The sequence below is a fragment of the Odocoileus virginianus genome, chromosome 7, assembly GCF_023699985.2.
Source record: "Odocoileus virginianus isolate 20LAN1187 ecotype Illinois chromosome 7, Ovbor_1.2, whole genome shotgun sequence".
NCBI lineage: Eukaryota > Metazoa > Chordata > Mammalia > Artiodactyla > Cervidae > Odocoileus > Odocoileus virginianus.
The window spans coordinates 62149682-62162482 of NC_069680.1; the positions used below are offsets into that span (position 1 = coordinate 62149682).

At 36.1% G+C, this 12801-nt stretch overlaps 1 protein-coding gene across 1 annotated transcript in view; it reads right to left on the reverse strand.

Moving 5' to 3' along the window:
• The window catches only part of MICU1 (mitochondrial calcium uptake 1), a 224997-nt gene that overhangs the window by 73317 nt on the left and 138879 nt on the right, over nucleotides 1-12801 (reverse strand). The gene's annotated exons all lie outside the window — the stretch shown is intronic.

Consider the following 12801-nt stretch of genomic DNA (forward strand, 5'->3'; position numbering starts at 1 on the left):
CTGCGGTTCATGATGTCACAAAGAGTCGGACGTGTCTGAGTGACTGAACTGAACTATGGAAATTAGTATGGAGATTCCTTAAAAAATTAAAAAGAAAGTTACCTTATGACTCTGTAATCCCACTCCTGGTTATATATCTGGAGAAAACTCTAACTCAAGAAGATACAAGCACCCCTACTTTCATAGCAACACTGTCTACAAAAGCCAGAACATTAGTTCAGTTCAGTTCAGTCATTCAGTCGTGTCCAACTCTGAGCTTCTATGTCCATCACCAACTCCCAGAGCTTACTCAAACTCATGTCCACTGAGTCAGTGATGCCATCCAACCATCTCATCCTCTGTCGGCCCCTTCTCCTCCTGCCTTCAATCTTTCCCAGCATTAGGGTCTTTTCAAATAAGTCAGTCCTTCGCATGAAGAGGCCAAAGTATTAGAGTTTCAGCTTCAGCATCAGTGCTTTCAATGAATATTCAGGACTGATCTCCTTTAGGATGGACTGGTTGGATCTCCTTGCAGCCCAAGGGACTCTCAAGAGTCTTCTCCAACACCACAGTCCAAAAGCATCAATTCTTCAGCGCTCAGCTTTCTTTATAGTCCAACTCTCACATCCATACATGACTACTGGAAAAACCACAGCTTTGACTAGATGGACCACTGTTGGCAAAGTAATCTCTCAGTTTTTTAATATGCTGTCTAGGTTGGTCATAGCTTTTCTTCCAAGGAGCAAGTGTCTTTTAACTTCATGGCATAAGACTATACAGTGGAAGTGACAAACAGATTCAAGGGATTAGATCTGATAAGAATGCCTGTAGAAGTATGGATGGAGGTTCGTGACATTGTACAGGAGGCAGTGATCAAGATCATCCCCAAGAAAAGAAACGCAAAAAAGCAAAATGGTTGTCTGAGGAGGCCTTATAAATACCTGATGAAAGATGAAAAGCTAAAGGCAAAGGAGAAAAGAAAAGATATACCCATTTGAATGCAGAGTTCCAAAGAATAGCAAGGAGAGATAAGAAAGCCTTCCTCAGTGATCAATGCAAAAAAATAGAGGAAAACAACAGAATGGGAAAGACCAGTATCTCTTCAAGAAAATTAGAGATATCTAGCGGGAACATTTCATGCAAATACGGGCACAATAAAAGACAGAAATGGTATGGACCTAACAGAAGCAGAAGACGTTAAGAAGAGGTGGCAACAATACACAGAAAAACTATGCAAAAAAGATCTTTACGACCTAGATAACCATGATGTTGTGATCACTCACCTAGAGCCAGACATCCTAGAATGTGAAGTCAAGTGGGTCTTAGGAAGCATCACTACGAACAAAGCTAGTGGAGGTGATGGAATTCCAGCTGAGCTATTTGAAAACCTAAAAGATGATGCTGTGAAAGTGTTGCACTCAATATGCCAGCAAATTTGGAAAACTCAGCAGTGGCCACAGGACTGGAAAAGGTCAGTTTTCATTCCAAACCTGAAGAAGAGCGATGCCAAAGAATGCTCAAACCACCACGCAATTGCACTCATCTCACATGCTAGCAAAATAACGCTCAAAGTTCTTCAAGCCAGGCTTCAACAGTATATGAACCATGAACTTTCAGATGTTTAAGCTGGATTTAGAAAGGGCAGAAGAACCAAATATAAAATTGCCAACATCTGCTGGATATTCGAAAAAGCAAGAGAGTTCCAGGAGAACATCTACTTCTGCTTTATTGACTATGCCAAAATCTTTAACTGTGTGGATGACAACAAATGTGGAAAATTCTGAAAGAGATGGGAATACCAGACCACCTGCCTGACCCGCCTCTTGAGAAACCTGTATGCAGTCAAGAAGCAATAGTTAGAAGGGGACAAGGAACAACTGGCTGGTTCCAAATTGGGAAACGAGTACGTCAAGGCTGTATATTGATACCCTGTTTATTTAAATTATATGCAGAGTACATCATGCGAAATACTGAGCTGGATGAAGCACAAGATGGAATCAAGACTGCCAGGAGAAATATCAATAACCTCAGATATGCAGATGACACCACCCTTATGGCAGAAAGTGAAGAAGAACTAAAGAGCCTCTTGATGAAAGTGAAAGAGGAGAGTGAAAAAGTTGGCTTAAAATTCAACATTCAGAAAACTAACAGCATGGTATCTGGTACCATCACTTCAAGGTAAATAGATGGGGAAACAATGGAATCAGAGAGAGACTTTATTTTATGGGGCTCCAAAATCACTGCAGATGGTGAGTGCAGCCATGAAATTAAAAGACACTTGCTCGGTGGAAGAAAAGCCAGGACATGGAGCAACCTAAATGTCCACTGAAACGAATGGATAAAGAAGATGTGGTATATATATACAATATAATATTACTCGCCATAAAAAGACTAAAATGACATTTGCACCAATCTAGATGGACCTAGGATTAGCACATTAAGTGAAGTCAGTTAGAAAAAGAAGCATCATATGATATCATTTATATGTAAATCTAAGAAAATTATATAAATGAGCTTATTTCTAAGACAGAAACAGACTCACAGATATAGAAGACATACTTATGGTTACCAAAGGGGAGAGTTAGAGGCAGAGGAGGGAAGATAAATTAGGAGTTTGGGATTAACATATATACACTACTATATATGAAACAGGTAAACAACAAGGAGCTAGTGTAAAGCACTGAGGACTATACTCAATATCTTACAGTAACATATAATCAAAAATCTGAAAAAGAATATATAAATGTATGTATGTATAACCAAATCACTTTTCTGTACACTTGAAACTAACAGAACATTGCAAATTAAATAGACTTCAATTAAAAAAAGAGCAGACTCTAGAGGTAGCCTGCCTAGAATCAAATATCAGCTCCTCCTCTATCATGTTAGGGACCTTGAGTAAATTACTTAACTTCTTTGGGTCTTCGTTTTCTCATTTGTTAAATGTGGATAATTATAATGCCAATCAAATAGTGTTGTGAAGACTAAATGAAAATAATGTAATAAGGTACCCACAGTAGTGCCTGACTTCCAGTGAACTCAAAGAGATATGTTGGCTAGTATTTTTATTATGTAATATGTACTCAATTTTTTGTTAAAATGTTTGATACTTCTACAACAGACTGTTGTAGCTAGCAGAGTAGCTACTGATTAAACACTCACAATCATCTTTTATACAACTTTCCATTTTACTGTATCACGTTCAACTATATTGTATATTAAGCATTCTGCTGTATGTAAGACTAAAAAAATTATCGCTGCATTCTGATTTCCAAAGAGTTGACCTATGAACTTTTAACACACTGGTACACAGCTCATTCATAAATTGAGAAGTGTCTGTGTTCTACTAAAAAAAAAAAAATCATGCCTAGATCATATATGTTTAAGTACCAAAGTATCACTCAAACTTTCCTTTCATTCTCCAAAAGATATGAAACAATAAGCACTGTTTTATGTAATTTTTATAGGATAACTGATTAAGGTTACATTTACATCAAAGGAGCTTTGTATCACCGTGGACATTCTAGCATGCATAGACTTTCCAGTATTATTCCACCTACAAGTGGCAAATGACAGTAAACTTGAGCTATAAGGTGTAAAGGGAACTGGAAGAAACTAAATCAGAGTTTGTCTTTAGGTTTTATGTATCTTCTTATTGAACTAACTTACACTGAGAGTTAACTTGGTTTCATCAGGGCAAGACTTTGGACCTACCTGACAATATGGTACACAGAGAAGACAGAATTAGCTTTAAAAAGTGTTAACATCAAGTCATGAGTGACTGACTTATAAAGGATTATTGTGGGCACTTACATTTTTATTCTATCATTTTTATATATTTCTATTTTTAAATTTTAATCGGAGGCTAATTACTTTACAATATTGTGGTGGTTTTTGTCATACATTCACATGAATCAGCCATGGGTGTACATGTGTTCCCCATCCTGACCCTCCCTCCCACCGCCCTCCCCATCCCATCCCTCAGGGTCATCCCAGTGCACCAGCCCTAAGCACCCTGCCTCATGCATCAAACCTTGACTGGCGATCTATTTCACATATGATAATATACATGTTTCAATGCTATTCTCTCAAATCATCCCACTCTCACCTTCTCCCACAGAGTCCAACAGTCTGTTCTTTACATCTGTGTCTCTTTTGCTGTCTTGCATATAGGGTCATCGTTACCATCTTTCTAAATTCCATATATATGCATTAATATACTGTATCGGTGTTTTTCTTTCTAACTTACTTCGCTCTGTATAATAGAGAACTGATTCAAATGCATTCTTTTTCATAGCTGAGTAATATTCCATTGTGTATATGTACCACAGCTTTCTTATCCATTCGTCTGCCGATGGACATCTAGGTTGCTTCCATGTCTTGGCTATTGAAAACAGTGCTGTGATGAACCTTGGGGGTACACGTGTCTCTTTCAATTCTGGTTTCCTCGGTGTGTATGCCCAGCAGTGGGATTGCTGGGTCGTATGGCAGTTCTATTTCCAGTTTTTTAAGGAATTTCCACACTATTCTCCATAGTGGCTATACTAGTTTGCATTCCCACCAACAGTGTAAGAGGGTTCCTTTTTCTCCGCACCCTCTCCAGCATTTATTGTTTGTAGACTTTTTGCGTGAGATGGTACCTCATTGTGGTTTTGATTTGCATTTCTCTGATAATGAGTGATGCTGAGCTCCTTTTCATGTGTTTCTTAGCCATTTGTTATGTCTTCTTTGGAGAAATGTCTGTTTGGTTCTTTGGCCCATTTTTTGATTGGGTTGCTTATTTTTCTGGAATTGAGCTGCAGGAGTTGCTTGTATATTTTTGAGATTAATTCTTGTCAGTTGCTTCATTTGCTATTATTTTCTCCCATTCTGAAGGCTGTCTTTTCACCTTGCTTATAGTTTCCTTCATTATGCAAAAGCTTTTAAGTTTAACTAGGTCCTATTTATTTATTTTTGTTTTTATTTCCATTATTCTGGGAGGGGGGTCATAGAGAATCCTGCTATGATTTATGTCAGAGAGTGTTTTGCCTATGTTTTCCTCTAGGAGTTTTATAGTTTCTGTTCTTGCATTTAGATCTTTAATCCATTTTGAGTTTATTTTTGTGTATGGTGTTAGAAAGTGTTCTAGTTTCATTCTTTTACAAGTGGTTGACCAGTTTTCCCAGCACCACTTTTTAAAGAGATTGTCTTTTCTCCATTGTATATTCTTGCCTCCTTTTTCAAATATAAGGTGTCCATAGGTGTATGGATTTATCTCTGGGCTTTCTATTTAGTTCCATTGATCTGTGTTTCTGTCTTTGTGCCAGTACCATACTGTCTTGATGACTGTGGCTTTCTAGTATAGCCTGAAGTCAGGCAGGTTGATTCCTTCGGTTCCATTCTTCTTTCTCAAGATTGTTATGGCTATTCGAGGATTTTTGTATTTCCATACAAATTGTGAAATTATTTGTTCTAATTCTCTGAAAAATACCGTTGGTAGTTTGATAGGGATTGCATTGAATCTATAGATTGCTTTGGGTAGTATACTAATTTTCAGTATATTGATTCTTCCGATCCACGAACATGGTATATTTCTCCATCTATTTGTGTCATCTCTGATTTCTTTCATCAGTGTTTTATAGTTTTGTATATATAGGTCTTTTGTTTCTTTAGGTAGATTTATTCCTAAGTATTTTATTCTTTTCTTTGCAATGGTGAATCAAATTGTTTCCTTAATTTCTCTGTTTTCTCACTGTTAGTGTATAGGGATGCAAGGGGTTTCTGTATGTTAATTTTATATCCTGCAACTTTACTGTATTCATTGATTAGCTCTAGTAATTTTCTGGTGCAGTCTTTAGGGTTTTCTATGTAGAGGATCATGTCATCTGCAAACAGTGAGAGTTTTACTTCTTCTTTTCCAATCTGGATTCATTTTATTTTTTTTTCTGCTCTGACTGCTGTGGCCCAAACTTCCAAAACTATGTTGAATAGTACTGGTGAGAGTGGGCATCCTTGTCTTGTTCCTGACTTTAGGGGAAATGCTTTCAATTTTTCACCACTGAGGATAATGTTTGCTGTGGGTTTATCATATATGGCTTTTATTATGTTGAGGTATATTCCTTCTATGCCTGCTTTCTGGAGGGGTTTTATCATAAATGGATGTTGAATTTTGTCAAAGGTTTTCTCTGCATCTATTGAGATAATCATATGGTTTTTATCTTTCAATTTGTTAATGTGGTGTGTCACACTGATTGTTTTGCGAATTCTGAAGAATCCTTGCATCCCTGGGATAAAGCCCATTTGGTCATGATGTATGATCTTTTTAATAGTTGTTGTTGGGTTCTGTTTGCTAGAATTTTGTTAAGGATTTTTTGTATCTATGTTCATCAGTGACATTGGTCTGTAGTTTTCTTTTTTTGTGGCATTTTTGTCTGGTTTTGGTATTAGGGTGATGGTGGCCTCATAGAATGAGTTTGGAAGTTTACCTTCCTCTGCAATTTTCTGGAAGAGTTTGAGTAGCATAGGTGTTAGCTCTTCTCTATTTTTTGGTAGAATTCAGCTGTGAAGCCATCTGGTTCTGGGCTTTTGTTTGCTGGAAGGTTTCTGATTACCGTTTCGATTCCTGTGCTTGTGATCTGTCTGTTAAGATTTTCTATTTCTTCCTGGTTCAGTTTTGGAAAGTTACACTTTTCTAAGAACTTGTCCATTTCTTCCAAGTTGTCCATTTTATTGGCATATAGTTGCTGATAGTAGTCTCTTATGATCCTTTGTATTTCTGTGTTGTCTGTTGTGATTTCTCCATTTTCATTTCTAATTTTGTTGATTTGATTCTTTCCTCTTTGTTTCTTGATGAGTCTGGCTAATGGTTTGTCTATTTTACTTATCTTCTCGAAGAACCAGCTTTTACCTTTGTTGATTTTTGCTATGGTCTCTTTTGTTTCTTTTGCATTTATTTCTGCCCTAATCTTTGTGATTTCTTTCCTTCTACTAACCCTGGGGTTTTTCCTTTCTTCCTTTTCTAGCTGCTTTAGGTGTAGAGTTAGGTTATCTATTTGATTTCTCTCCTGTTTCTTGAGGTAGGATTGTATTGCTGTGAACCTAAGGGGACTTAGCACTGCTTTTACTGAATCCCATAGGTTTTGGGTTGTTGTGTTTTCATTTTCATTTGTTTCTATGCATACTTTGATTTCTTTTTTGATTTCTTCTGTGATTTGTTGGTGATTCAGAAGTGTGTTGTTTAGTCTCCATATGTTTGTATTTTTAATAGCTTTTTTCTGACATCTAAGACATCTAATTTTACTACATTGTGATCAGAAAAGGTGTTTGAGATGATTTCAGTTTTTTTGAATTTACCAAGCCTAGATTTATGGCCCGGATGTGATCGATCCTGGATCTATTTTTTAAAGTAATGACTATTTCATGTTACCTGCCCAATTTGTTAATTCTTATAGAATTGGTAAGTATCTAGATATAAAAAAATAAGTAAAGCACTCAAAATAAATAAAAAAGCAAGCAATAAAAGTATTTTATATGGTGAAAGAATAGATTCTTTTTTTTAACACTTGGGAAAATAATGCTTGCTAAAGGCCTTTTCCCAACAGAGTTTTATAAGCATAAAGCAGTTCATGCTGGCTATGTACTTCAAATTTTTTACAAAAGATAACTGATAAAACATTTTATTATCATAACCAAATATAACTAGATTTTTTTATAGTGGGGACTGTTATTTTAATAACAAGGTTAAAGGTTTATTTCTGTTCATTTGTTTTTTAAGCCTTTAAACATATACTTTGCTCCTTAAAGTTATAAATTCCTAAAAGAAATAAGTACTCTCTAATAACTCTTTTAATGATTTTTGGAAAATTCAAGTTGAAAACATCTAAGGATGAAATAAGAAACTGTAGATTTATTACTATCCACATTCTGCTTTGTAGAGGCAAAAATGGAAGAATAAAACTAAAAAAAAGAAGAAAAAATCCAACAAATATACCTCATTTTGTTTCTTAGATTTAGTTAAATCAAAGTCAATTCTCATTTTTAAGTTTACATAATAAGAATCAGTTTCCCAGGAGGAAAAAAGCCCAAAACAGACTATTAAGATAAAAAGAAGTCTGCTTTGCCAAGAGTGTTCTAGTTCCTGATGACAGTGTTTGGTTGCCTTCTGGTCTCCTTTCCAACAATGTTTTGGCCAAGAAAAGAGCTGAGGTTTGTCTTTTAATATGGTCCTCCATTGAGGCAAGAAAGATTTAATTCTACTTTAGTACTTTAAAGAGATGAGTACAAGGATGTCATTTTGATGATGTAAAGGGTAGGTGATTCTGGAATTCTTTAATATTAAGCTCCTTACAATTTAAATTAACCCTCATTTTTTTGCTCTACTCTTAATGGCAGATGGGAATAATTAGCATAGATTTTTATGTTGCCTTGTTATCTTTCTTTCTGACTGAACAAATCTAGTTAACATCAATATTTTTTTTCTTGAAGACTGGGAATATAAGACAGTCATTGTTACCCTCTGAATTATACATAATTTGCCTTCAGATAACTGATACTCATTCCATTTTAAAATGTGATAATCTGGTTGTTTATGCAATAAGCATATGAACCCCAAAACTTATAAAAAAAGATGTTACAAATTGGAATTCTGTTAGACGATACTCTTTCAGTTTGCCTCTTGTGTATTCTGAAGTTGCCTTCTTCCTTGTATAGTTTTTACTTTTCTTTGACATAATGACAGCTCCTTTTTCTCCTCCCCCCAAATTAAAATTAATCATAATCTTTCAAAGAGTTCTCTATTACCTTTCATTTTTGACTGACATCCTACTTGCTGCAGTCCTCAAGAAATCAATGAATATATTAACTGAAATTAGACTTGGCTCCTGTCTCCAAGGAACTCAGCTCAATAGTTCTTGGTAGACTTAGACGGAATTTTTAATAACTTCAAAGGAGGTATTTTTAAAAAATTGTGCATTTTTGACATTAAGCCACTATGATTTATTAAAATGCATGTATATGTGGCTTTTATATGCATATGAAAAGTTAGGTATTTAATTAAATTGTTCATAGTTTTATTCCAAGTCATTATAACTCCTTTTCCCAAAAGCCTTAAACACAAAGGTATTTCACCATCACTAACTCATCTTTTCTTATGGAATTGGGTATTCTAAAGTCATTCTTTTAAATCCATGCTTTTTGAGTTCCCAAATAAAGACAAAGGGTATAAAAAAACAAATATGACCAGAGTTAGGAGCATTAAAACACAAAAAATCTAACAAGTCAATGACTGTTATGAAAAGAAACTAAATAGGTAGTTTACATAGTATTTTATAAACACAAAGAATGGTGTATTTCTTCTCAGTCATAAGATTCAACTTGAGGGGCAAAGGAACTGGAAAAACATGGTGTTGAAAAAGGGAAACTATAAATATTCAGGAAATTTATTTTGTTTTCTGTTCATAAATTTCTTAACATTTTTTCTTTAGAGTTCCAAATAAGTCATGTACAGAAACCTCATCTCAGACTAAAAGTAATAGCAATCAGATGATGAACAGAAAAGAGCGTAGTCTGAAAGGCTGAGTTGGAATCCTGATTGTACCATTTACTACCTCTGTAACTTTTATCTTTTTGAAAAGTTTCAGTTTCTGTATCTGTAACTCAGGTATAATTCCACCAAATCCAATAGGGTTGGTGATGATTAAAATAAAGAAGGCATGTCATATCTACACATTGTCTGGCTCATAGTAGGCATTCAATAGATATTGTTCATGGACTTTTTCCCTTCCCTGACCTGTGTAGAAATTAAATTTGACAGATAAATCGTGTTCTCTTCACTCTCAAAGCTACTGTGGTGAGAAGAAGATAGAAATAACTAAATGGAGCTATAAATCTCCTTGATCTAAAATTTTAAAGTAGATTAGTAAGCAGTGAAATAAAACTGGTAAGAGATAAATAGAATGATGGAACTTATAAAATCCATGTGAAAGTTAAGATAGTGTTAATCACTTCTATTTTCCTCTTGGCTGTGATAATACTATATTTCATATTCAGTGAGGGGAGAAATTACCTAAACTTCAAAAAGTAAAATTAAAAGTGTTTCATAAAAACAAAATTGCTTCCATTTTTCCAGATGTTTTATCAGAAAACTCTTTCAAAATGAAGTAAGGCTTTTCGGTCATTCATCTAGGATGATCTGTTTACATGTCTGCTGCTGCTGCTGCTGCTGCTAAGTTGCTTCAGTCGTGTCCGACTCTGTGCGACCCCATGGACTGCAGCCCACCAGGCTCCTCTGTCCATGGGATTTTCCAGGCAAGAGTACTGGAGTGGGGTGTCATTGCCTTCTCCAGTTTACGTGTCTACTATGTGCTGATTGATACACGAAGGGTAGAGGGTATATAAAAGAAGGTGGAAGGATAACTATTAAAGGCATGGTACATGCCAAGTGTTCAGGCACACATCACTGTGTTAGTTCAGTGAGGCTGCCAAAATAAAATACTACCAGCTGGGTGACAAACAGCAGAAATTAATTTTTTCACAGTTCTGGAGGCTGGAAGTCCAAGATCAAGGTATAGGCTAAGTTGCTTCCTCTGAAGCCTCTCTCCTTGGTTTGCAGTTGACTGTCCTCCTGCTGTCTCTTCACACGGTTGTCCCTCTATATAAGTACATGCCTGGTGTGTCTGTGTCTCTTTCCAAATTTCCATTCCTTATATGGTTACCAGTAAGATAGGATTAAGGCTTACCTTAATAGCCTCATTTTAACTTAATCATAGCTATCTTCAAATTGGGTTTGGGGATTCAATACAGAAACTCTGGTGTAGGGGTGGGGAGGGACAGACACAATTCAGCCGATAACAAACACCATTTCACTTAACTACCACTATGTTGGGCTTCCCTGGTGGCTCAGAGGTTAAAGTGTCTGCCTGCAACACAGGAGACCTGGGTTTGATCCCTGGGTCGGGAAGATCCCCTGGAGAAGGAACTGGCAACCTACTCCAGTATTCTTGCCTGGAGAATCCCATGGATGGAGAAGCCTGGTGGGCTACAGTCCACAGGATCGCAAAGAGTCAAACACGACTGAGCGACTTCACTTCACTTCTTCATGTTGTACAAAGGAGAATCTAGGCTTTGAGAGAATAAATAACTCATCACAGACAGCCAGTAAGTGGTAGAAAGAAAATTTTAACCAAGGTCTCACTATGAGTACACCAGAGCCTTTGCTCTTTCTGTTATTCATAACTCCTCAAAGAATTATACATCTAGTTAGGAAGACACAGTACTGATCCATGAAAATTTAAATATGGGGGTTATTCGTAAGGAGACTTATTCACTGATCTTGTGCCATTAAATGGGAAGAATGGACTTAAGATTAGTAAACATTTTTATGTAGAAAATAGGATTTTTATTATGTGGTAGGCTGGGTTCTTTCACAAAAGTCTGTTGGTTCCCTCACCATGAGGGATTGTGGATTGTCAAACAGAAACAGTTTTGGTATGTCTTGGCCCAAAGACTACAGATAATCCAAGTCAATGTCAAATAGAAGACAGCTTTCTAGAGTAAATATCTTAGATATAACTGTCTTTTAGATCTCTTTTCTTCAGCATTTGGGTGTAGTCTATGTGCAGGTACACATGTATGAAATCCCTAATCTGCTTTATAACATTCTACTTCATTGGCAATCTACATGGTATGTTAGTGGGCTTTAAGCTCTCTAGCATCTCAGGATAAAAGACAAAGGTCCATGCTCTGTCTCTTGAGATTCTGTCATGTGTCCATGAATGAGTGTCAGGCTAGACTGTGGTAAAGTTGGCATCTGCTCCATATTCTGATGACCCCATGCTGTTGTTTAAAGTTTGTTAAAACTGCCATTCTGACTTGTGTTTTTTCTTCTAACTACATTTTATGGATGTATACTCCATGCTAAGTTGTAATTATATAATTAATAAGTTAAATAATTTCACATTCCCAAATTATGTTATAATGTTTCCAAAGAAGACCATTCCAGGTATGCATACAAGGGGCCAAGGAATACGTCTAGAATCCTAGTACATAGGAACTCTTTACACAAAAACAATTGGACTCCTGAAAGCAGGATGTAAAACTCTCATGTGAAAGATGTCCTCCTTATACCGGGAGGAAAGAAACAAAGAAAGGCAACTGCGGACAAGTAACTAAAACACATGGGGGACTAAAGGAAGATAATAATTAGTTTAACAAAATCTGTTTGCACAGATAACGTTTGACTTTGACTCCCTTTTTTTGGTGATAAGAATGTGAATTTCACAAAGCTAAGTTGCTTCTCTTTGCTCAACTTAGTATATAAACACTTAGTCTGAGCTACTTCTTTGGGTCTTCATTTTTTTAGGGGGATTCCCATGTATGTGTAAAAATCTGTATACTTTCCCCTTGTTAATCTGTCTTACATTAATTTAAAACTCAGGCTCAGGTGGAGACCCCAGGAGGATAGAGGTAAAGTTTTGTGCCCCCTGAACTATATATAAAATAAATAAATACTTACCAAGTATTACAGGGGCTACAAGAGACTCTTGAAGGAGGCTGAATTGTGGAGAACCATCACTTTGTTATTTTAAGGTACATTCCTTAAATATTAATTATACTATTTCAAAAAAAAAAAAAAAAACCAGTGTGAAAGCACATTCTAAAGTTAGATCTGATTTTTTAGTATGACCTATTCTTCTGCATCTCTTCTAGAGAATGAATATTAAACACTGTTCTGATCAATAATGGGAATTCAGTTAGGATTTTTCAAACTGTCTCAACTGAGGTAAGTGGGAGGAAGAGGTGGGAGTAGTATATTAGAATCTCGGGGGAAAGATGGGAGAGCAGATA